This window comes from Notamacropus eugenii, chromosome 1 (genome assembly GCF_028372415.1).
Source record: "Notamacropus eugenii isolate mMacEug1 chromosome 1, mMacEug1.pri_v2, whole genome shotgun sequence".
Taxonomy (NCBI): Eukaryota; Metazoa; Chordata; class Mammalia; order Diprotodontia; family Macropodidae; genus Notamacropus; species Notamacropus eugenii.
The window spans coordinates 358,432,405-358,456,880 of NC_092872.1; positions in this window are offsets into that span (position 1 = coordinate 358,432,405).

Below are 24,476 nucleotides of genomic sequence, written 5' to 3' on the forward strand. Positions count from 1 at the left end.
ACAAAAAGAAGCTTTATATAAATCTAATCTAGACTTTCCTTTGATATATAAATAATGTGAGGTCTATAGATGTAAAGTGGTGCATCAGGTAACACAGCTGTTGATTTTTAGACTTGAACCCAGTTTTGATTAGACTTTGATTCTAGTGTTCTATGCCTCTATTAGAATATATAAAAATTGCATTATCTCCTGTCATCAACACCTTGTGAAGAAGTTATTATAATGATCTCATCACCTTCAGCCTTATAAATTTTCAACAAATTTTCTTTGTATTTCAGAATGTACACATAATGAAAACCTAGTCATGCACTGGTGACAATAAAAATACATTATGAAATCTGATAGCCATGAAAAATCAGTGAGAAAAAATGAGAATTGTATCTTAGTCACTTGAATGAAATAGAAACCAAGGGTAAGTTTTAAAGATTAGGAATATGATGAGAAAACTGATAAAACTATAACTTTTATAAAAATGGAAACTAATAACATTGTACAGCAGAAAAGCTACTAATATAATTTAAAGTACTGTGGTATAATATTACGTGGAATAACTAATGGGATATGAACCATTTCAAGTACCAAAAAAAATATCTGTAGACTTGAATTAATAGGTACATTTTATGGCACATTTTAACTATAACCTAAAATCAAATTCATAGAATGTAAAAGAATAAAAGAGCCTGAAAAAGCCTCTAACTTCCTCATTTCCTACATAAATAACTATAAATTATAGTCAGTGTTATGGCAGCAATGTGGCACACTGTATAGTGTCCTGGGCCTGAAATCAAGAAGATCTGAGTTCACATCCAGCCTCAGACACTTAACTAACTGTATGTCCTTGGGCAAGTCATTCTATTTTCCTCAGTTTCTTCATCTGTAAAGAGGGATAATCTCCGCATTGTTGTGAGGATCAAATAAAGTAATATGTAACGCACTTGACATAGTTGCTGTCACACGGTAGGTGTTATGCAAATGCTAATTAATATTTTTATTTCTCATAAAAGAAAATTGAGACCCAGGAAGTAAATATACATAGTGGAAGAGCTAGAACTTGTCCCTATTTCCTCACTCCCAGCCCAGTCCTTTTTCTACTCTGTACTCCCTTTTTCCAAAGGGCACATATGAATTGATTTCATTCACCAGGTGTAGAGAGGGCATCATTTCCCACTCTCTAAGCTGCAGATGCACAGTTTGTAAACTAATGATGTGCAAATTCACATAATCAGTGATTGCAGAAGAGGTTCTGTTTGGTGAACTGCGATGCGAAGATGGTTGGAAAAGCAGTTATGGAAGGAAATAATATGGAATAAAATCGAATGGAGAAATTTCAATCGACTCTCTTAGCTGTTGTAATTTATGAGACTATGGGTAGTGATCTGTGTGATAAGCAATTCAGCTATAACACTGTGAAAAAGAGTGGAGTTGATATCACTCATTACTGAAGGTCAGTAGGCTTTATTTGCCCCACACCAATTTCTACTTATGCATTCATGTTCTAAAATATTCCACTTGTAAATGCAGTGCAGGCTATTTTGAAAACCATTTCCCACCATGGATCTTTGAATGGAAAGGAAAACTGACACAAGTCTCTTGGGTGAAATTTGAAACTTGTCCCATTTGAAGTGCATCCAATAGGATTTATGGTGGAAACAACAAAGATAGTCAAATTGTTTCCTATTTTAAATGGGAATGTTAGTACTTGGGAAGGACATCAACTTGATATAGCCCCAAGGACTGAAGGCTTTTATCCACAGAACTGATATAGTCTCAGGCAACAAAGCACCAATATCTGTTTCTCTGGTAATTCTCTCTATACGTCAAATTTCTTTCAAAGTGCACAGCTCTGTGTTCCACTTCGGGTCGAGCAGGGTGAGTGGCAAGATTATAAAGATTTGCCATTAGGATTTAGACCATGATAAAATAATCAGCTTTTTGAGGTTTCCAGCTCTGAGAATGATGGAATCTTAGATTTGGAAAGAACTTCAGAGGATACCTAGTTTGATGCATCCTTGAAAAGACGTAATAATTACAATAACATTAACTCATGTTTGTATACCACTTTAAGGTTTATAAAGCATTGTCCTTATGCCATAACTCTGAGGAAAATAATGCAAACGTTACCATACCCAATGTACAGAAGAATACAGTGGGACTTAAATAAGTTACATGTTTTACATTTCTTCTTATAGCCTGTCTATCACAACTACTATGTGAACTCATGCCTCTAGGTCCAGAGCTTTCTCCCCAACACCACAAGCCTTGGAAAGCTTAATTGTATCATATTACAGATAAGAAAATTCAGGTCCCACACCTAGTAAGTGTAAGAACTGGAATCAGGCCCAGGTATCCTTATTCTAAATCCAGAGCTCTTTGCACTATACAATGGTTCTGATTACAAGCAGCAGACATTCAGCATTACTTATAACATGTCTACTAATAGGCAATTTGCTATTTCTGGCCCCCGTCCATTGCACTTTTGGACATTTCCGGTCTCTAATCTCTGCCTCATATATTCTATGGTCCAATGGAACTGGCCTTTTTGCTGTCCCTTAAATAAGACATTCCATATCCCTACTCTGAGTATTTTCACTAGCTGTCCCACATGCCTGGAACTCTCTCCTCCCTCATCTTCATCTCCTGGCTTCCTTCAAGTCAAAAGTTAAAAATATCATCTTCTATAAGAAATTTTCCCTGATCCTCCATAATTTTAATGCATTCCCTGTGCTGATTATCTCATTTATCCTATCCCAATTAGATTGTGAGCTCATTGAGAGGAGCTGTTTTTTTGTTTGTTTGTTTGTTTGTTTTTTGCCTTTCTTTATATCCTAAGCACAGTGCCTGACATTTAGTAAGCAATTGAAAATGCTTAACAACTTGGCTAATTATTAGTATTTTTTATTACATTGAGCAAAAATCTACCTTTCAGCAGTATCTTTCAATTGCTCTCACTTCTGCCTCTTGTACTAAACACAAGTAGTGCAATCACACTTCTCAGTGGCCAGTCATTAAATGTTTGAAGGCCAGGATTGTGTCCCTCTCAATTTTCTCTTCAGAATAAATATCCTGAATTATTTTTCCCCAAATACTTCTAGTAAGGAAAATTATCTAGTCCTTCTGTAACTTAGGTTCCTTCTTCTAGCTTTTCTTGAGCTTTTCAATACCCTTTTTAAAATGTGGTGGCTGAAGTAGATACATAGAAACCTAATACTACAGAAGTAGTATCGTCAGAATACCACCTCTCTCCTTTAGAACACTGGGCTACTGAAAACACTGCTCTGTGTTCAAAAATACTGTTTTGGAAGCAATAGCATACTGTTTACTCATAATACATTTACGTTTAAATCCCAATGGACTCAATTCCTCACCCCACTTCTATTACCACTGCTATAACTGTATGCTCATTATCATAACAATAGAGAAAACCAATGTTAGACCATGCCCCAAAAACTCAAAGAAGGGAAATGTGTGTGGAAAGGGAATTCCATGACTCTGTATATTTCAAAGTGGGGCAGGTAATTAAAGATTACAATCTCAGGCAAAACCTAGGTATGGAAATGAATTCAAGGAATAGGGAGAATGGGGAATTACCATCTTTGAAGTAAGGGTTAAATATCAAGCATGTATTAGAAATCATAGTAGTGAAAAAGTCTGAGGCAATGAATCATCTGGACCCAACTGTGTCCAACCATTGGCTATTATGGAAAGCTAAGGTGGTCATCAATGCCCAAGATCTCTGGCAATATCCTTAAGAACAATGGTTCTTAATCTATCATGAGCTTATAAAGAAAAGATAGCTGTATTTCAAGATATCTAATTTCTTTTGTAATTTTCTTAATTTTATTTTATGTATCTAAAAACATTGTGAGCTGCAGATCATAAGCTGCAGCAGACTGAAGAAGAAGTCCTAGGACCTGAAAAAAATAAGAACTTTTTCATTTAGAAGGATATAGAGATATTCAAGAAGCATCTGCTGCCCTCATGGAGTCTGCAGTATATGACAAGAAAATTTTTTAAAGTTAGATAATAAAAGATATAACTAAAACTTCAATAATAGAAGGTAGAGAAGGAAACATTACCTTAAAAAGTAGTTGCCCAAGATGGCAGAATAGAAATAGGGACTGCCTGAGTTTTCTCTCCCCCCAAACCCCTCAAAATACCTGTAAAAATGACTCTAAACAAATTCTGGAGCAACAGAAGCCACAAAATGACTGAGTGAAACAGATTTCTAGCCCAAGAAAATCTGAAAGGCCAACAGGAAGGGTATATTATACCAGGCTCAGACCAGAGCACAGTCCAGAGTGTGTGGTGCTGGCATAGACAGGATGAGAGCAGGCCTCAGGACACTGAATCAATGACAACTGTTGCATTTTTCAGACTTCTCAATCCACAAACACCAAAGATAACTTCAAAGGTCACTGGGAAAATTCTCTCACCTGGGTGAAAGAGGAACATGGTCTGACCCTAGCCCCAGCCCCAGACCTAGCCTCACTGCAGTGGCAGACACTACTACAGCAGCCACTGCTTCTTGGCCTACAGAAGGTGGGGTAATCTGGGTCATAGTCCTGAGTGGTAGTCTTAGGATGAGAAGGAGTGCTGTCATGGTAGAGGTGGTAGCATCTGTGGAGAGGGAATCCTACTCACAATTCCAGGGCAGGAAAGAGGACTTGTGGTTGCTCACAGACCAGAGTGTAAGCCAGGAAAGGAGTAAACACCTCTCCTTGGATCATACCACTTTGGAGGGACTGAGAATTTACAGGTCCCTAGAGATATTTCTGAAAACAACTGCACAAAATCCCTGAAACTTGTGGGAGGACACCCTCCACTTAAAAAAAAAAGCTCAAATGTCAAGTAATTGACCAAATGGGGAAAATGACCAAAAAGGGGAAAAATAAGATTATAGAAGGTTATATTCTTAGTGAAAAGATATCTTCTTATGATGAGGAAGATCAAAGCATACAACCAGAGGAAGACAGTAAGGTCAAGGTTTCTATATCCAAAGCCTCCAAGAAAAATATGAAATGGTCTTAGGTCATGGAAGAGCTCAAAAAGGATTTTGAAAATCAAGTAAGAGAAGTAGAGAAAAAATTGGGAAAAGGAATGAGAGTGAAGCAAAAAAAATTAAAAACCAGTCAACAGCTTGCTAAAGGAGACTCAACAATGCTGAAGAAAATAATACCTTTAAAAATAAACTTATCCAAATGGCAAGAGAGGTCCAAAAGGACAATGAGGAGAAAAATGCCTTAAAAATCAGAATTGGTCTAATGGAAAAGGAGGTCCAAAAGTTCATTGAAGAAAATAATTTCTTAAAAATTATAATGGAGCAAATGGAAACTAATGACTTTATGAGAAATCAAGAAATTATAAAACGAAACCAAAAGAATGAAAAAAATAGAAGACAATGTGAAGTACCTCACTGGAGAAATAGCTGACCTGGAAAATAAATCCAGAAGAGAGAATTTGAGGAGTGTTGGTCTACCTGAAAACCATGATCAAAAAAAGAGCCCAGACATCATCTTTCAAGAAGTTGTCAGGGAAAACTGTCCTGATATTCTAGAATCTGAGGGTAAAAATAAAAATGGAAAGAATCCACCAATCACCTCCTGAGAAAGATTCCAAAAGAAAAACTCCTAGGAATATTGTAGCCAAATTCCAGAGTTCCTGGGTCAAGGAGAAAATATTACAAGCAGCCAGAAAGAAAAAATTCCAGTAATGTGGAAACACAGTCAACATAACACAAGATTTAGCAGCTTCTTTACTTTAGGATCTGAGGGCTTAGAATATGATGTTTCAGAGGTCAAAGGAGATAGGATTAAAACCAAGAATGACCTACTCAACAAAAGTGAATATAATACCTCAGGGGAAAAAAATGGAATTTCAATGAAATAGAGGACTTCCAAGTATTCTTGTTGAAAAGACCAGAGCTGAATAGAAAATTTGACTTTCAAATACAAGAATCAAGAAAAGTATGAAAAGATAAACAATAAAGAGAAGACATAAAGGACTCATTAAAGTTGCACTGTTTACATTCCGACATGGAAAGATGATATTTGTAACTCACAAGATCTTTCTCGTTAGGGTAGTTAGAGGGACTATATGCATGCATGCATACATACATACACATATACCTACACATATGTAATATATAATATAATATACCTACACATATATAACATACATATATACATATACAAGTATATACATATATACATGTGTATGTATGTATATACTTGTATATTATATATGTGTAGGTATATGTGTATGCAAGTGTGTGTATATATATGAATATGTATGTGTGTATATACATATACATATACGTGCCCAGATAGATATATCTATACAGATATAGATATATAGACAGAGGGCACAGAGTGAACTGACTACGAGGGAGGATACCTGAAAAATAAAATCAACTATTAGAGGAATGTACAGGGAAAAAGAGAAAGGGAGAGGTAGAATGTAGTAAAGCATCTCACATAAAAGAGGCAAGAAAGACCTTGTATAATGGAGGGGAAAGGGGGGAGGAGATAAGAGGGAATAAGTGAACCTTACTCTCTTTGGATTTGGCTTAAAAAGGGAATAACACATATTCAATTAATTATGGAAATCTTTTACCCTGCAGAAAAGCAAGGAGGAAGGGGAGAAAGAAATGACAAAATACTTCGGTATCTTTGCTAAGAAAACCCTATGCGTAGTATTGGTGTGCTATGGTTCACAGGATCATGAAGAGTTAGACTCTTATAGATGAATTGGGATTTCTAGAGTTAGAAAGAAGGAATGAAAGCATTTCAAGTGAAGTGATAGCCTCAGAGTCCTTACTTGTGTTACCTACAGATGAACTTCATAAACCTTTTGAGGATAAGCTGTGTTTTCCAATTATATACTTCACACCTGTTCTGTTTTTTTAAAAATCTCCTTCCTCCACAATCTGCGGGGATCCATTGCCTATTCTTGACCACCACATTTAAGGTAGGATACTGGCAAGCTGGAGAGCATCTACATGAAGGTGATTAGAAACGGCCCTAGACTTCCTACACAAGGACCAAATGAAGGAAATTGGAGTTTTTTGCTTGGAAGAGACATTACTTAGGGGAGTGAGGGTTGTGATTATTGCCTTCAAATGTTTGAAGGGATATCTTGCAGAAAAGATGTTGAATTTTTCTCTGTTTAACCCCAAAAGGCCTATCTGGGAATAAGAAGCAAAAACAAACAAACAAACAAAAGCAGTAAATATTAGTAAAAAGTTGTAAAAACTAGGAAACTTTCCTAGCAATTGTACCAAAGTGCTATGTACTTCATCAAGTTTTCCATCCATGGAGAATCACAGATTTGAGGCTGAAAGTCATATAATTCAACCTTCTCATTTTATCAATGGGAAAACTGAGGCCCAGGGAAGATAAGCAATTTGACCATGGTCATGAATCTAGTAAATAGAAGAACAGGGATTTGAATTTTGATTTTCTTACTTCATATACAAAGCTCTTCCTACTAGACTAATATGATCTTTTACGATAATTGTGGATATTAAGATGGAAGTCTTTAATTTGAGGATGAAATGTACAAAACTTTTGTACTGTGAGTTTTAGGGGAAAAGTATCTCCTCTTAAATAGCAAACTTAGAGGTCAGAGAAGTATAACCTGCAGAGTTGTGCAAATAAGAATTTCAGTTTAATTCCATCTCAAAGGGAAGTTTTTATTCCCTTGGCCCTATCTGAGATCCCCCCTGAAATTTTATTATTCTACAATTTTATGATTTTAGGTGTTAGAGATATCATTTTTTGTCCTAGAACGGCAAAACCTGTAGTTGATTTCTGCTAGGGAGTAGGTATGCTGGGTGGTACAGTGATAGAGTATAGTACTTAACGGCAGGAAAACTCATTACCCTGGGTTCAAATCCAACCTCAGACACTTATAGCTGTGTAATTCTGGCAAGTCATTCAACCCTGTTTGCCTCAATTTCCTAATGTGTAAAATGAGCTGGAGAGGGAAATGGCAAACCACACCAATATCTTTGCCAAGGAAACCCCAAATGGGGTCATGAAGAGTGAAACACTATTGATATGACAGAATAACAACAACAAAGGGAGGAAATATATAAAGAATTTCTTGCACAATCAAGGTCTTCTTATTGCTCATGCCTTGCATATGTTCTCCTGCATAGTTCTCCTTCAAATTTCACTGCTCATGGATCTTCTGATTAGTCATGGCTTAACTGGGTATTAGCCCAATGCTTCCTTTGATCTCCAGTTTCTTCATGTACTGTGACTGTGACTCACCTCTTAGAAGAACCAGTAGATAGTGGAAAATATCTTTTATCATCAGAATATTAAAGTTTAAAACAATTGTTTTATTTGTGGGATCATTGACAGTACTGCATAATTTCTTAAACATTATCCAACCCAATATGCTCTCCCTCTTATTCAACTCTGGGTCTATCTTATTATTAATCTATAATTGCTATCAAAGATATTTATAATAATGAGATAATTTCATGGGCTTCTAAACAAACATAATTCTATAATCTGAGTAATATGCATTTTTATCTGCTTGTTTTATTCTTTTATAGCTTTCTAGTTGATTCTAATTTCAATAACTATGAATCATTTTATCAACAAGTACTACAAATCAAGCATTTTTGTGTACTAAAGACTAGAAGCTAAGGAGTAATGTATAGCTCTATTTGCTGATTTGCATAAAATCTTGATAAGAATGGTCTATTCATGTATTGAGGGTTTCCTTGATGAAACAAATTGGCAGACTTGTAGTTAACCACCACAAGGCCACATGTTCATAGTTATATAACTGACTCAAAGCTAAGAAAATATAAAATCCTACTGTTTATTGGTAGCAGTCAATATGTTTTCTTCAAATATATGTCATATAAACATATTCAAATCAATGATACAAACAAACATACAACTTTAAAAATCTTGTTTTATTGTGAACTTGATAAATGTCAATAAGTATTAATATTTCAGTTTATCCACATTCTTCACCCCTTTGTAGTTTAGCTTCTAACCTCATCACTCAATTGAAACTGCTCTTTTTCTCAATTTACCAATGAGCTCTGAACTGTTGACTTTGGCAGTCTTTTCTCACTGCCCATGCTTCTTGACTTATCTGCTGCTTCTTTTGACACTGCTGAACACTTTCTTTTTTTCCTCCTCTCTGGGCTTTGGTGATAGCAACTCTCTTCTGGTTCTTCTGCTTATCTTACCACTCCTTCTTAATCTCCTTTGCTGGCTCATCATCCTTATTTTGCTTTCCTTCCCTCCTGTTCCCTGAGGTTCTCCCTTAGGTTCTCTTCACTTTTCCCTCTAATGAACTTCTCTCTTTTGATAACTTCATCAGCTTTCATAGGCTGACTAAACAGATGACTCATAGAAAAAAAATATTTCTATGTGCATATATGCATACATGTGTATGTGTATGTATACATATAATACATTTTATATATACATGCATGTATGTGTATATACACATGTGTATGTATGTATGTATTTGTATCTTGACTATTTCTTTCAAAGGTACCACTCTTCCAGGATCATTACTGTGGTGATGTCCTGAACTCCTCACTCTCTCCAGCCCTACATTATCCCCAAAGTTCTGTTTCCATAGCATCTTTTGTATCTCAGTTCTCTCTACTCATACAGCTACAATTTTAGTTCAAGTTCTTATCCCCTCTTGACTATGCTATTTCTATGGCATCCTAACTGGTATCCCAGTCTCAAGTCTCTCCCATTCTAGTACATCCTACAAACTAATGGCAAAGTGCTTTTCCTTAAACACAGATCTGACCATGCCACTCTCCTTATCAGTCAATTCCAGGGGCAACATATTGCCTCTAGGGGGAAAATAAACTCCCCTCTCTGACTTTTAAAACCCTTCAGAACATGGTTCTAGCCTGTCTCTCCAACCTCATTAGACATCATTCCCATTGCCATACTCTGATTTAGCAAAACAGATCTCTCTGTTTCTCACACATGATGCTTTCCCTCACATCTCAGGCCCTTTGCACTGATTGTCTTTCTGGTATGCATTTCCTCCTCACCTCTGCCTCATCAAATTCCTCTTTTCCTTTAAGACACACCTTCAACATTAAGTTTTCCCCAACTTTTTGTGTTCTCTCTCCCTATCTGGTATTTAATTTTTTTTGCATTTATTATATTTATATTATTCAATATGTACTTAGAATATGAATTCCCATTAGAACATGAATTCCTTGAAAGTAGGAATTATTTCATTGCTTGTACTCATATTCCCAGTTGTTGGGACTGGAAGCTCAATTCCGTGTGGACAGTCTCGGGCAGGTAAAAGTGGGACTTCTAAATCTTAGAGTCTTACGAGGCCCTCCATGAACAGCGGGGGTTCGAGAAGATCAGACCGAGCTAGCTCGGCTAGCTCGGGTATTTCCGCCTCTCCCCCGGAGATACCTGATGGGTGGAGTCTCCCTGCCCTCGAGGTCGTCCCGGATTGGAGCACACCTAGTTACCTAACAGCACGGTATTGAGATGCAAACTGTGTGGCTGAAGATTAAGTAGGATTGAGGAAGCCTAAAAGCTCTCTTAGCACGTGTGGAGCCAAAGAGAAAAGTAGGGCTCCGCTTCTTTTCTTTCCTCTCTCCCCTCCCCCTCTCTCCCCGCTTGTACTTCTACTTCCAATCCCTTAAGCTTAGCCTCCTTAGGAAATCTCCCCCTCTTCGTCCTAAGAAAGAAGATCCCCTGCACTTGTAACCGAAACCCTGTAATAAAGCTCAACCCCTGTTTGACTCTGGAACGTCCTTTCTCTCATACGTGCATCCGGCGTGGCCAGCCGAAGACCTGGACAGGTAAGAAAGACTCGGGTAGCCCAATACAGGCCTCTAGGCTTGGCAGTTGGCGCCCCAACAGGGATTGGGAGCGTAGATAATCCTGGGTGCTTTTGGGGTACACCCGGAAGGGGCTGTGAAAGAAGCGAGTCCCGAATCCTAGATTCGGAAGGAGAGAAAGGGGAGAGAAGCTTCCCAAACCCCTGGGAAAAGGGCGGAGATGGGGAATCTATTGCCAGTAATAAAGCCAGAGGAACAGGAGGTCTGGGCTGAGACACTTCACAGGGAATGCAGGAAGGCGGGGGTCACAATAGAGTTAGATGACCTCCGAGAATTTTGTGAAAGGATTTGGAAAGTTTCTCCTTGGCTCAAGCAGGCAGGAATATCAAGAGAAAAATGGGGAGCGGTCGGAGAGCAAATGACTGCTTACGAGCAACAATACCCTGGGGAGCTGGAGGATTTAGATTTCCTGATATTCGGTGTAATTAAAAGCCTGCTGGAAGGGCCGGAGAGGCCAGGGCGGGATTGGAATGAGAGTGGAAGCGGAGAGAGGGGAGGGGAGAACACGGGAGGGACAGAGGGTCCAGGCAAGCAGAAAGTTAAGCAGAAAGTTAAGGAGCGTAAAGAAAAAATAGACCCGGAGCTCCATCTAGCGGATGGAAAAGGCGAGGCAGGGGAGAATACGCCGTGCCTTCCCTCCGCGCCTCCTTATAACCTGCTCCATTGGTCAGACAGTTCAGGGCCACAGTCCAGTTTGGAAAAAGGAATAAGAAAGGCTATAGAGAATGGAGAAGATGTAGGGACATTTCCTGTGTTAGAAATAGCGGACCCCAGTGTTCCCGGTGGCGTTCAAAGGAGCCACACACCCATAGAGTGGAAGAGAGTGGCGACTCTTAAAGAGGCTTGTACCAAGCATGGCCCTTTGTTATAGCCATGCTTGAAACTCTCAGCGGTCAGTTCGTTCTGACTCCTAATGACTGGAAGAGCTTAGCTAGAGCCTGCCTTACCCCTGGGCAGAAAGAAATAAGTACAGGGAGGGGCCAGGATCAGCTTCCCATAGCAATTGCCCTTCCTTTAAAGCACTCAGTTCAAATCCAGTTACTAAAGGAAATAGGACAGAATAGACCTGAGTGTACAATCTGGCTTAATGGAATTCCCATGACTGGCCTCCTTGATACTGGAGCGGATAGGACCTGCCTTAGCGGTCGCTCAGTACCCCGGCACTGGAAGCTTAAAGAAAGCCAGAGACCAGTGTGGGGAATAGGAGGGTGCCAAAATACCTTAGAGACAATGCACCCAGTAAAGTGGGAGGCAGAGGATCGCCAAAGGACCGTATGGCCGTTGGTGATTCCAGGACTTAGTTTTAACATCTGGGGCAGGGACATTATGAGCCGCCTCGGGATGAAGCTATCAAATTTTTAGTAAGGGCCATTGCTGTTGTACTGGAGTCCCCACCCTTGAATTGGAAGTCAGACACCCCGATTTGGGTGGAGCAATGGTCTCTGACTTCAGAAAAACTCCAGGCATTACAAATACTGGTTAAGGAGCAATTAGCACCCTGGAATGCTCCTGTGTTTGTTAAAAAGAAAAAATCTGGGAAAGTCAGGTTCCTTACAGATGTTAATGAAGCATTTGTAAGCACCTGGCAGCAGCTATACCTAAGTAAAGAGCCACTATGCATTCTTATCATCTTTACCTTAAAGGCGATCCTCGCTAAACAAAGAAGGGGAAAAGGTCGCCTAATACAATCAGGGCTAAGATTAAGAGGCCTAATACAATCAGAGCTAAGATCAAGAGGCCTAATACAATCAGAGCTTGATACAGCTGTCTCAAAAAGCGCACATACTACTCCAGCTATGAGACATTTTAAGATACTAATAGGGGGTCGAGGGTATGTTTGTGTCTCCACAGGAAAAGGGAATGCGTGGATTCCCATTAGAAGGATCCGTAGGTGGGAACCGAGGTCGGAGATGGCGGAGACGCAGGAGGCGGAGACCCCGGAGAGCCCAGAGACCCCGGAGAAGGATCATACACCACCTGAGCCTGCTGCTAACAGCTTTAACCCTGCTGCCCAGAGAGGAAGCAGCACTCATCCCAACATTGCTGCCCATTCCATCTAGGCATCTTTTTCAGCGGCTGAAGGAGGACTTTGATATCACAAACCCAGGACATTGGGGGGGGAGGAGGTGACCAATTTTCCACCTGTATAGATCCATTTGCAAGATTAAGGGAGTGGTGACATGTAAGGCGCCTACACCAGCTGCTCCTCTTAAAATATGCTTTGGGATTAGTTGATTGCACTTCCCCTGTTGTAACTCAGCCATTTAGTTTCATCTTTGTTTTATTTGATGCCTCCCTTTGTCAGTTGTGCTAGCTGCAGATTTCTGTGTGAATGAAGTCTTGTTGTAAGGTACTCGTATGCTAAAGGCCTTCCTTAATCCACTCAGCCTCCAGCCACTGTTTGCTCTAGAGCCAGGTGCGCTCCGCGCATAACAAAGAAGGGGATATGTTGGGACTGGAAGCTCAATTCCGTGTGGACAGTCTCGGGCAGGTAAAAGTGGGACTTCTAAATCTTAGAGTCTTACGAGGCCCTCCATGAACAGCGGGGGTTCGAGAAGGTCAGACTGAGCTAGCTCGGCTAGCTCGGGTATTTCCGCCTCTCCCCCGGAGATACCTGATGGGTGGAGTCTCCCTGCCCTCGAGGTCGTCCCGGATTGGAGCACACCTAGTTACCTAACAGCACGGTATTGAGATGCAAACTGTGTGGCTGAAGATTAAGTAGGATTGAGGAAGCCTAAAAGCTCTCTTAGCACGTGTGGAGCCAAAGAGAAAAGTAGGGCTCCGCTTCTTTTCTTTCCTCTCTCCCCTCCCCCTCTCTCCCCGCTTGTACTTCTACTTCCAATCCCTTAAGCTTAGCCTCCTTAGGAAATCTCCCCCTCTTCGTCCTAAGAAAGAAGATCCCCTGCACTTGTAACCGAAACCCTGTAATAAAGCTCAACCCCTGTTTGACTCTGGAACGTCCTTTCTCTCATACGTGCATCCGGCATGGCCAGCCGAAGACCTGGACAGGTAAGAAAGACTCGGGTAGCCCAATACAGGCCTCTAGGCTTGGCACCCAGTGTCTAGTACAGTGCCTGGCACATAGTAAATACCTCATCAACGTTTGCTGTTTGGTTGATTGGATCCTCACATTATCTTTGTGAGGTATAATGTGCACGTACTATTATCCTCATTTTATATATGAACCAAATGAGGCTCAGATATAAATTGACTTGTCAGGCATTATACAGCTAGTTAGTAACAGAACCAGGCTTCCAAATCATTTCTGATTCCAAATTTAGTGTTCTCAAAATCCATGATACTGAATTCCATTGCCTCTATGATAATTGACTTGGCTACCATACACTGCAGTGACCTCTGCTACATTTGAATTTTGATAGCAGTTACTCTTAATATGAAAGTTAAATTTGAAATATCTTGCATTTTCCACAAAAGACCCATTCCTATTTATTGCCATAGCTTAGAGGTGAGGCTAAGTTTTTCATGGCCAAGCAAAAAGTACTGATAGGTTATAACATACTGGAAAAACTTCAGATTTTCTCTTGACAAAAGAACATCTTTGTGTATGAGAACTAACCAAAATAAATCTGAAAGAATTCCTCACAAACAGGCTATATCTAGATGACAAATTCTTTGGCCATGGTAACTCAGAAACAAATGAAAATATGATACGGCCTTCAGTCCTAAATTTCTCTACGATAATAGACCAGACCTGAAGAGGACTTCTGAAGCCCTTTAGTCCAATCCCTTCATTCTACAGATGAGTAAACTGAGGTTCAAGAATATTAAGTGACTTGCCCATGGTCACATTGGTAGTAACCTTTATTAAGGGGATTTGAACTCAGGTCCTGTGATTCAGAAGCCAATGCTCTTTCTGACTATTTCATGCTAACTTCAGAGTGGCTGGAAAAGAAAAAAAAAGATACTAAGAATCACATAAACTTTAGATCATCTATGAATATCAGTCTTTTAGTATTGTAAATGCAATGCATTGGACATGGTCCTGGAAGAAATTACCAATAGCAATAATGACATACTCACTATAAATTAAACCAAGAGACAAAAGAGAATTATAGCTAAATGGACAGATGGCTCATGGGTTTTCCTTAGAGTAACAAATGAAGGAGTTAACAGAGTTAACATCATTAAGCCCCAAAAGGCTACATGAAGCATCATTGGAGGAGCTCTTCAATCAATCAACAAGAAAAGTGAGTCCCTACTGAGCAGATAACATAGTGCTATATTCTGGGAATACAAGCTCAAAAGTAAGGATGCTTGCCCTTGAGTAGCTTACATTTTACTAAAGTGAGACAACATATGCACAGAAAAGTAAAGGGTATGTACAAAATTATATAAACATATGCACATACATACACATATATAAATTTTCATACATATATGCTGCTTTCATATGTGCTTAGCACAGGTACCTGGCAAATAGTAGGTGATTAATAAATGTCTATTGATTGATTGATGGAGAGAATCTAATTCTAGGAATCAGGAAAGATCTTGAAAGGGGTAGCTTTTGAGACACAGTCATGTTGCTTTCAGTACTATGATCTAAAGCTCATCCTTTGGTTAAAAAACACCAACTAGATGTTTGTTAACACACAGCTTACAATAAACATAAAGGAACCACCATCAAAACAATTGTAGCTTACTGACCAGCATCTATCACAGAGGATTAAGTGTCAAGTTAGTTAACAACAAGCATTTTTCTGAATGCTTACAGTGCGCATGACACTGTAAGTGGGAATTACAAATGAAAGCATAAAAGATACTCTTTCCTCAAAGAGTTTATATTCTAACAGGGGAAGGGAGCACATAAAAGTAAGCTGGGAAGAGGGCAGGATGAGGGGGAGTAGGGAATTAAGAAATGAAAGAGAAGAAGGCCCCTCAGCCTAGGGAAATGCTTAAGAGTATTGGGAGAATCAGGAATACAGCTTGGAGAAAAATGAAGACATCCTCCTTAAAATAGAGGATCTGAGAGGAACCAGTCAATCAGAGGGAGAGGATACAAGGAAATAAGTTGCTTCCAAAGTGTGAAGTCCAGTGGTAGAATAAGTTTCCAGAATGATGAGGTTTATTTAGCATGAGAAAGTCAAGAGAATGAGGAATATAGCCTGGAAATAAATAAAGAAATAAAAAATTATATGAGGAACAAGATAAGACCATCCATACATTCATCTTATGATGAGTTCAAAGGTAGGCATAGGGAAAGTTAATGAAAACAATCAATCACTCTCATTACATGAATATCAGAAAGTTTATCATAAAGAAATATTTTATTTGGAACATAAATTCTGGTAGTTTTATTTTTTTTCAAACTTCTGGAATGACTTCTAATTCAGTTTAAACAAAATATTCTATCTATAGTCTAAGGATTAATGTAGTTTAGAATCGAGAGGCTCATTAGTAGAATTCTTGCACTCAGTCCTAACTTCTTTGGCCATGGCAACCTATGTTTCTATGATACTGTGAGATACTGAAATGTTTAATATGTTTACATATTTTTTCTCATGTCTCTTGTCAGCATGGAGAAAGTATCAAAAAACAATTGAAGATAAACTAGAGAAAGAAACAAAGAGATGACTTTTATCTCCCTCTCCAAAACAGGTAATATGAAAGGAGTCCATGAATTTCAGAAAGCTTTAATATATATTTATTTTGTAATTGGAAAAGGAAGAAAAAAAGAACACTTTAAAAATGTTTAAAACATGAAAAATCACAACTGAAAGGAGGTCAGTATCTTAAAAAAAAAAAAAACCCACAGTATTGCAGTGCTTTTAGGAAAGTCAAACTTTACAAAAAAACCTTAAGGATTTATGATTCCATATTTGTGATTACCAGTGTAGAACATAGCCCTTTTATCTTAAAAGATTTTCCAACTGTAGGAGGAGGTATGGTGATTTCCTGCAGTCAAAAAAAATACATGAGAAAAAAATGAAGAAATAAATCAGGAGCAACTCACAAAAAAACAAATGAGCAAATAAATGAACAAACAAGCAAATAAGTACCCCGGTATTCAGCATAATATAGTAAAAAGTATAGTTTTAGTTTGGTTTGGTTTTGGAAGCAGAGTTATGTTGGTCCATATTCTGGCTGTATTGCTCACTACCTATGTGAACTTGGGCAAGTTACTTAAAATTTATGAATCTTACCTTCCATATTTGCAAAATAAAGGTCCTTCCTAACTCTAAATCTTACAATCAACTTTATGATAATGAGCATTTCTGAATTTTGCCATGCTGGTCCTCTGATCACTAATATATTAGAATCAGTTAATGGTTGAAAGCCATCCCAACTTGACAGAAACTACCGGAGCTTGTGCTTCTTAGGTATACCTTGGAGAGTCCAATTCATACTAATATGAATCAATGGAGAAGAACTTCATTGTTCTTAAGTCCTTGTTGGCTGATAGTAATGTGTGTGTTCATCCTTCATTGCCGAAGAAGACGATGCCAATCAGAGAAATGGTGACATGACTTGCGCTTGACTTTATTTTGAGTGAGGGAGGGCTGTGCAGGTCACCAGCCTCACTTCTCCTCCAGAGCCATCTGAATCCAGTGACCAGATATTCATCAGGATGACTGGAGATGACCCAGGATGAGGCAGTTGGAGTTAAGTGACTTGCTCAAGGTCACACAGCTAGTGAGTGTCGTGTCTGAGTTGAGATTTGAACTTAGGTCCTCCTGACTCCAGCACTGGTGCTCTATTCACTGCACCACCTAGCTGCCCCTAGCTGATAGTAATAATCTACTTTCAAAACACCCATGGAAGGATTCAATGTAGTAGACATTGGGAAACTGGTCTTTGTTGTGTCATTTTGTGAATGCCCTTTGACTTCTTTTTAAATTAGCTGGCTTATTTCTAAAATCAAATTAGACTAATGCCCTTTCTGGTTTTAATATACTGCATTCTATGGTCTATTCCAGATCTGATGCTCTCAGTTCAATGTCCAAAATCTCATGCATTTATTAAACAGGTGGTTAGCATCTTGTCATTTCACACAAAAATTTTTATTTGGTTTTTCCCTGTGTATTATTAAAATTCCATACTTCTATATCACTATATCTGTGCTCCAAGCATCCTGAATTGATTTTCATTGAAAACACAATGATGAAATATCTGGTGTTTTGTAAGGTATTTCAATTCCATATCCTTTAGGAAGAGATATTAGTGAATCTGAGATACTGTATTTAATGTATTTTTAAATTTCAGAAAGTATTTTACTTTTCTAGACCTTTGCTACATCTAAAATACTGAGAAAACTCTGTAGTAGAAAAGATGCTGGAATATTTCTAAGTCATGTGCTTGGGATTCTATATGTTCAATGCTGGTGATACAAAAAATAAGGGTCATAGTGTATTAAGTTGCTCCAAGTACTATTGCCATCTTATATATAAGCATTAATCAAATTATGCATTGGGATTATAGTTTCATTGTTTATTTTATTTATGAGGAAAAAATACCTAGTAACTTAGCAATCGAGCAATAACCACCAAGTAAATACTTTTTTATCTGCTAGGCACAGTGCTAATAAATGGGGATACAAAAAGAAGGTCAAACCAGTCACTGCTCTTAAAAAAATTTATATCCTAATGAGAAAAATGAATAAAGCATGAATATATATGTAGTAATATATTTACATTTATGTATATATTTACATATGTATGTATATAGATATTAGATAAAAGGGAATGGAGGCAGCTACTTGGTGCAGTGGATAGAGCACCAGTGCTGGAGTCAGAAGGACCTGAGTTCAAATCTCACCTCAGACACTTGACACTCACTAGCTGTGTGACTTTGGGCAAGTCACTTAACCCCAACTGCCTCATCCTGGGTCATCTCCAGTCATCCTGACGGTCACTGGATTCAGATGGTTCTGGAGAAGTGAGGCTGGTGACCTGCACAGCCCTCCCTCGCTCAAAACAGAGTCAAGTGCAAGTCATGCCTTGATTTCTCTGATGGCATGGTCTTCTTCAGCAACGAAGGATGAACATACACAAAAGGGAATGGGCTGGGATGTGTGCAAGAGCAGAAGTTAACTCTTGAACTGTGTCTTGAAGGAAATACAGAATTCCAAGATGGAGAGATGAGAAGGGAGGAAACTTTAGGCATGGATTCTAGCCATTGCAAAGGCACAACCACAAAAGATGAGTATTGTATGTGATGAACAGGAAAACGAAACAAAACAAATCAAACTGGCTGGACTAAGAGAAGTAATGTGTAATAAGATTAGAAAGTAGGAAGGGGCCAGGTTTTGGAAAGTTTTAAATGCCAAATAGAGGAGTTTACATTTGGTAAGCTAGGCAATAGGAAACCACTGGAGCTCACTGAGTAAGAAGGATACCATGGTAAGATCTGTGCATCAGACTAAAATAGAGGCAGCTAAGTGGTACAGTGGATAGAAGGCTAGGCCTAAAGTCAGGAAGACTCCCTTCCTGAATTCAAATCTGGCCTCTAACATTTGTTAGCTGTGTGACACTGGGCAAGTTACTTAAACTTGCTTGCCTCAGTTTCCTTATCTATAAAATGAGCTGGAGTATGAAATGACCAACCACCCCAGTATTTTTTCTAAGCAAATGTTCTATCTATTCCTCCCCCCTCACATCTGTTCTATTGAGAGAAGGGGTATTGAACTAACATTATATCTATTGCCCCTCATTGGTTTAGGAAAATGATTTTTCCTTAGGTTCAAGCCAATTTCCTGGTTGCTGATTCCTAAAGAGGTAGAAGTACCGCATCTTTATATCTGAAATGGTTGATGACTTTCCATGAAATGCTAGTTACATAAAAGATCACAAATGGTGAATAGTGAATGAACAAGTAGAGAGAAAACAGAAATCAGAGAGTTTATATAGATTAGAATATACCAGAGAACACAAAAAGAGTGAATAAGTTCTGGTACAGGGAGTTAGGTATCTCAGCTCATCCAAGAAAGAGAGACCTTTATTTCACCCAAGGAGAAATTTTCCTTGGTCTTTAGGAAGATTAACATTTCTACATGTCTGTCTTCCAAACTGTGTGACCTCTCAATGCAGGAAGGCAGAAGATCTCTTCTCTTTGAAACTTTTGTACCAATTCTGACCCTCACCTAGGCACTCAATGACATATTGTCATTTTACCCACCAATAAAAAGAGTTTTATGTAAATATTCCAGACTTAAAGCTAGGTTTATATAAGAAATGTCTCAATAGCAGGGGAGATATTTAAGTGATGTAAAAGAAAAAGGTCAACATAAAAGTCATTTTAAAACTATTAAAACAAACTTTCATGATGCAAAACAGTGATGTATGAAATAATAAATAGATGTATGTTGAACAAGTAGTTTTGTTTTTTTTAACAGAAAAAAATGAAGTTTTCATTTTTTTCTTTGTATGTCTAGCACCTAGCATAATGCCTTATACATAGTAATCTTTTAAATCCTTCCCAATAGAGCAATCTTAAGTTGCCTTGTGAGTGAACAGGTTGCCTGGATTTTAGTTGAATATGTATTAACTTTTGAAACACAAACTCACATTCAAACAGTGGAGAAAGAAAGACTAAATAAATGGACCTCATGATGGAACTATGAGGTAGGTACTTTTATTATTCCCAGTTGGCAATTGAGGAAACTGAGGCAAACAGGTTAAATGACTTGATAAGGGTCACACTCTTAAATGTACTCTCTCTCTCTTTCTCTCTCTGTCTCTCTGTCTCTCTGTCTCTCTGTCTCTCTGTCTCTCTCTCTCTCTCTCTCTCTCTCTCTCTCTCTCTCTCTCTCTCTAAGATAACATTTGAACTCAGGTCTTCCTTGCTCTAGGCTTAGTATTCTCTTCACTGCTCCACCTAGCTGCCTCAACATTACCAATAGTCCTGGGACAATGCCCACATCCAAAATGATTCACCAGCTTTAGCAATCTATCAGTTTTGTAGTTTCCAGGTCTTCTAAGACCATGACTGGCTAGTTGAGATGAGAAGGATCCTTAAAGTTGTTATAGGAACTAGACTGCAAAAAGCAAACAAACACACAAACAGAAACTTCATTTGGATTGAGATGAATCTTATCACAATTTCAGAAATGGAAACGAGATCTTTCTAATAATTTAAAGGAATAAGACAAAATAGTGAAATTGCAATAAGTTGAATAAACAACTACAGAAAACCATCAGTACCCTAAAAACATCTCCTTTGTCTACTAAGCATATTTTTCAATTGCCAAGAGAAATGTCCTTGAGGTATGCTCTTTGGAACAGAACAATAGAGCTTACAAAGGAGTTTACAAGTTTTGTTTAGATTTTGACATGTGAATGCTGACCTAGATGAAGGAGGCCTTAGCCAGGATTCAAACATTAGGAAGAAAAGCCCTCAACTTATTAACATAGTTATGAATGGATGTGTATGCATGTCTACAACCTATTGCAAGCAATTTCCCCTTATTTACATACATTGAAGAAGGTTGACACATGGAGTTACAAATATGTGTGTGTGTCGGGAGTATCCCACAAAGCATGCACTGAGTAACCCTGGATACTCCTGGCCTAGGAGCAGACCTAGAAGCGGGGCAGGTTTGAGAGGAGTTTGGGGCTGACAGTGTATGCAGCCTCTAAAAATAATTCTATTTTACTTTGTGGAAATTAAAAATTATATTTATATAATGTTGTAAGGTTTACAAAGAACTTTACAAATATTATCTCATTTATTCTTAACAAGAATTTTGAAAGACTTATTATCATCACCCTTTTACAGGCCAGATTGGAATTCGAATCTTCCTTATTCCAGTTCCAGCATTCTATCTGTTGCTCCATTTAACTGTATTTTCTTCCTTTCCTTTTCATTATTCTTTTTACTACATTTCTTACTTTTTTTCTCTAAACTGATTTTGTCAAAACCTTTTTCTCTGCCATCTTGCCCAGTGTTGTCTCCTGCTCCCTTAAAAACTAATATACTTTGCCTGGTACTTTTAAATAATTCTAATAGAAAAGGACTCACTCTTCAGCCTATTCAGTGTCAGTCACCAATGTCATCATCATTTATTCCCAGTTTAGAAAATTATTAACTTCTGATTTTAAATATGTAGGTAGCTAGCAGGACTCCTTTCTTTTACACATACCTCCCACTTAGCTCACTTCTGACATATGGGGCACTTAACTGGCACCAGACCATATGGAATAATGCTAGCATTTCAAATATCTGTGATTATATCCATGTTGTTTATCTATCACCAACAGAAGTCACAGCCTCTCTACTCTTAGCAAATGGTCTACATGAATTGGTGTGGTGGTGTTTAATCATTTTCAGTCATATTTGACTCTTTGTCACCCCATTTGGCAAAGATACTGGAGTGGTTTGCTGCTTTCTTCTCTCATTTTGTAGATGAGGAAACTAAGGCAAACAGAGTTAAATATGACTTGCCTAGGGTCACACAGCTAGTAAGTGTCTGAGGTCAGATTTGAACTCAGGTCCTCCAGAATCCAAGTTCAGCACTCTATCCACTGCACCACCTATCTGCCTTTTCATCACCAACTGCAGCTGAAAGAAAAAAATCATTGCCCAGTGATCAGCCCTTTGATGATATAAGTAGGATGGTCCTTGGATAGGAGCATTAGAACTCAAACTTAGACCCTTTCCAGCTTGATAGGATTCTCCAGAGATGGATCCTACTGACATAACCTGTTGGGGGCCAGCATTATCTCCATACCACACCAGATGTTATATTCTCATCAGACAAGAAGACATCAGAGATGAAAAACAGTGGAGGATCATTAACATGCTCCAACCCTTCCAGGTTATCTTATCTCACATTTGTTTTCTCTCCCTTCCCAGCTGCAGATCATTACTCCTCTATAATCTATCATATAGTTCTTGAACATTGATAAAGTTAAAAAATATATTACCTTGTGGCCATTGAAGTACTGATGATCCTCTTCAAGCTTAGCTAGGCTGATCCTTGGACAATAGATTCATAGTATATTACTGGTCAGTACTTGAAGTCTTTTCAGCTTGGCAGGGTCTGCTCTAGCTTGTGCTTTGATAAGAAGACCTTTGAAACTCAAAGTGACCTTTGTATCAATGAGACCTCAAAATAGGACCCGGCATACATTCCAGTTCTAGATCTAAGTTCCTGTGACTTTAATTAATAAACTCAATGTGATGAGAGGCAGTATAGGACAGTGGAGAGCTGGCTGGTTATGAAATCAGTAAGAACTGGATTAAAGTCAGTTTTCTGACGTATACCAGTTGTGTGACCCTTCAGTGCCTCCAGAAAACTATCTAAGTTGCCCATCTGCACAGTAGAGGAAATTTCCACACTAAGAGCTCCAAACACTGATGAATTCACGTGTCTGGATCAAAATACAAATATTGTATTTGTATGCGATATGAATTGTCATAGTAATATATGACATGTTATGCTTATGATAAAATAATGGTCCTATATTTATTTTAAAATAAGAAGCAAAAATTACAGCATAGGAAATGAAAATCATTTTTCAGCTCCTGTCTCTATCTACCTCCCCCCTCCCCAACTAAAAAATAATCCAGCCAGGTTCCTAATTTGACCTGAAACCACATCTTTTGACCAAACCATTTGAGCAAAAAGCATTATGAAATGCCACCACTCAATTATTAGACCATATTTTTCTACACTGTCAAAAGCATCCTGGGGAGTGAAGTCTGACCACAACATTTTCATTTCTCAAGCAGAATTCACATTTGTTTCTTGATGCTCGGTAAGCCGACTCTCGTAATCATGAATAAAGAGCTTGGATAAATGCCTGAGAAATGCCGAGTGCCTGATCTCTACAAACTCCAGTACTTTAAAAATGAAAATGGAAGTGAGTGTCTGCATTTTGAACACATTTGGCTGTGTGTGTGTGAGCACGCGTGTGTTTTTTAAGGGGTTAGAGAAATTGGCAAGCTGCCCTGAGCCTTTTAAAGCAGGTTTCAATGAACAAAACAGAAGAGCGAGGGGTGGAGTGTGGAGTGGGGAGGTAGGAAGATGTGCACACATAGATTCTAAATGTTTCCAGAATGAAAATGGTCATCCAGGTTTGAAAAGAAATTAATAAAAAGAAAACATGAATCTAGTTATTGTGGTTTATTTTTCAGCTTCACCAAGGAAGTCTGCTCTGCAGCTGGTATGAGGCTAAGGCGTGTCAAAAGAAGACCTACTATGAGGGGTATGCTTGTGCATCCACTATGGTTTAAGAAGATTATCCATTGGATATTGGTCTATTGGTATCTTGATCCCACATGCTGTAAATCCTAAAAATCTGTTGATGATGAGATGTGAAAACTTATTTCAGACTCCTGCACATCCATTGACCTCCATAGTAGATGGAGCAATGTGATGCAGTTAAAAGAAAATTTGGAGTGAGAGGAATGGGGTTAGTCTTAGTACTACTCTGAGATTCTCTGCCTTATAAGTAAAATGAGGGATTGGACAAGGTGGCCTGAAAAATCTCTTCCAGCTGTAAATCTTGCAATCCTAGTATACTATATTGAAGAAACAGACACTCAGGTGGACACAATGACGAGGGAGTGATTCTGGGGTCCCTTGTTGCATGTACATAGAACCTCAGCCTCATAGAATCCAGTGGACCTATGGGAAAATCAGTGGTTTGGAGAG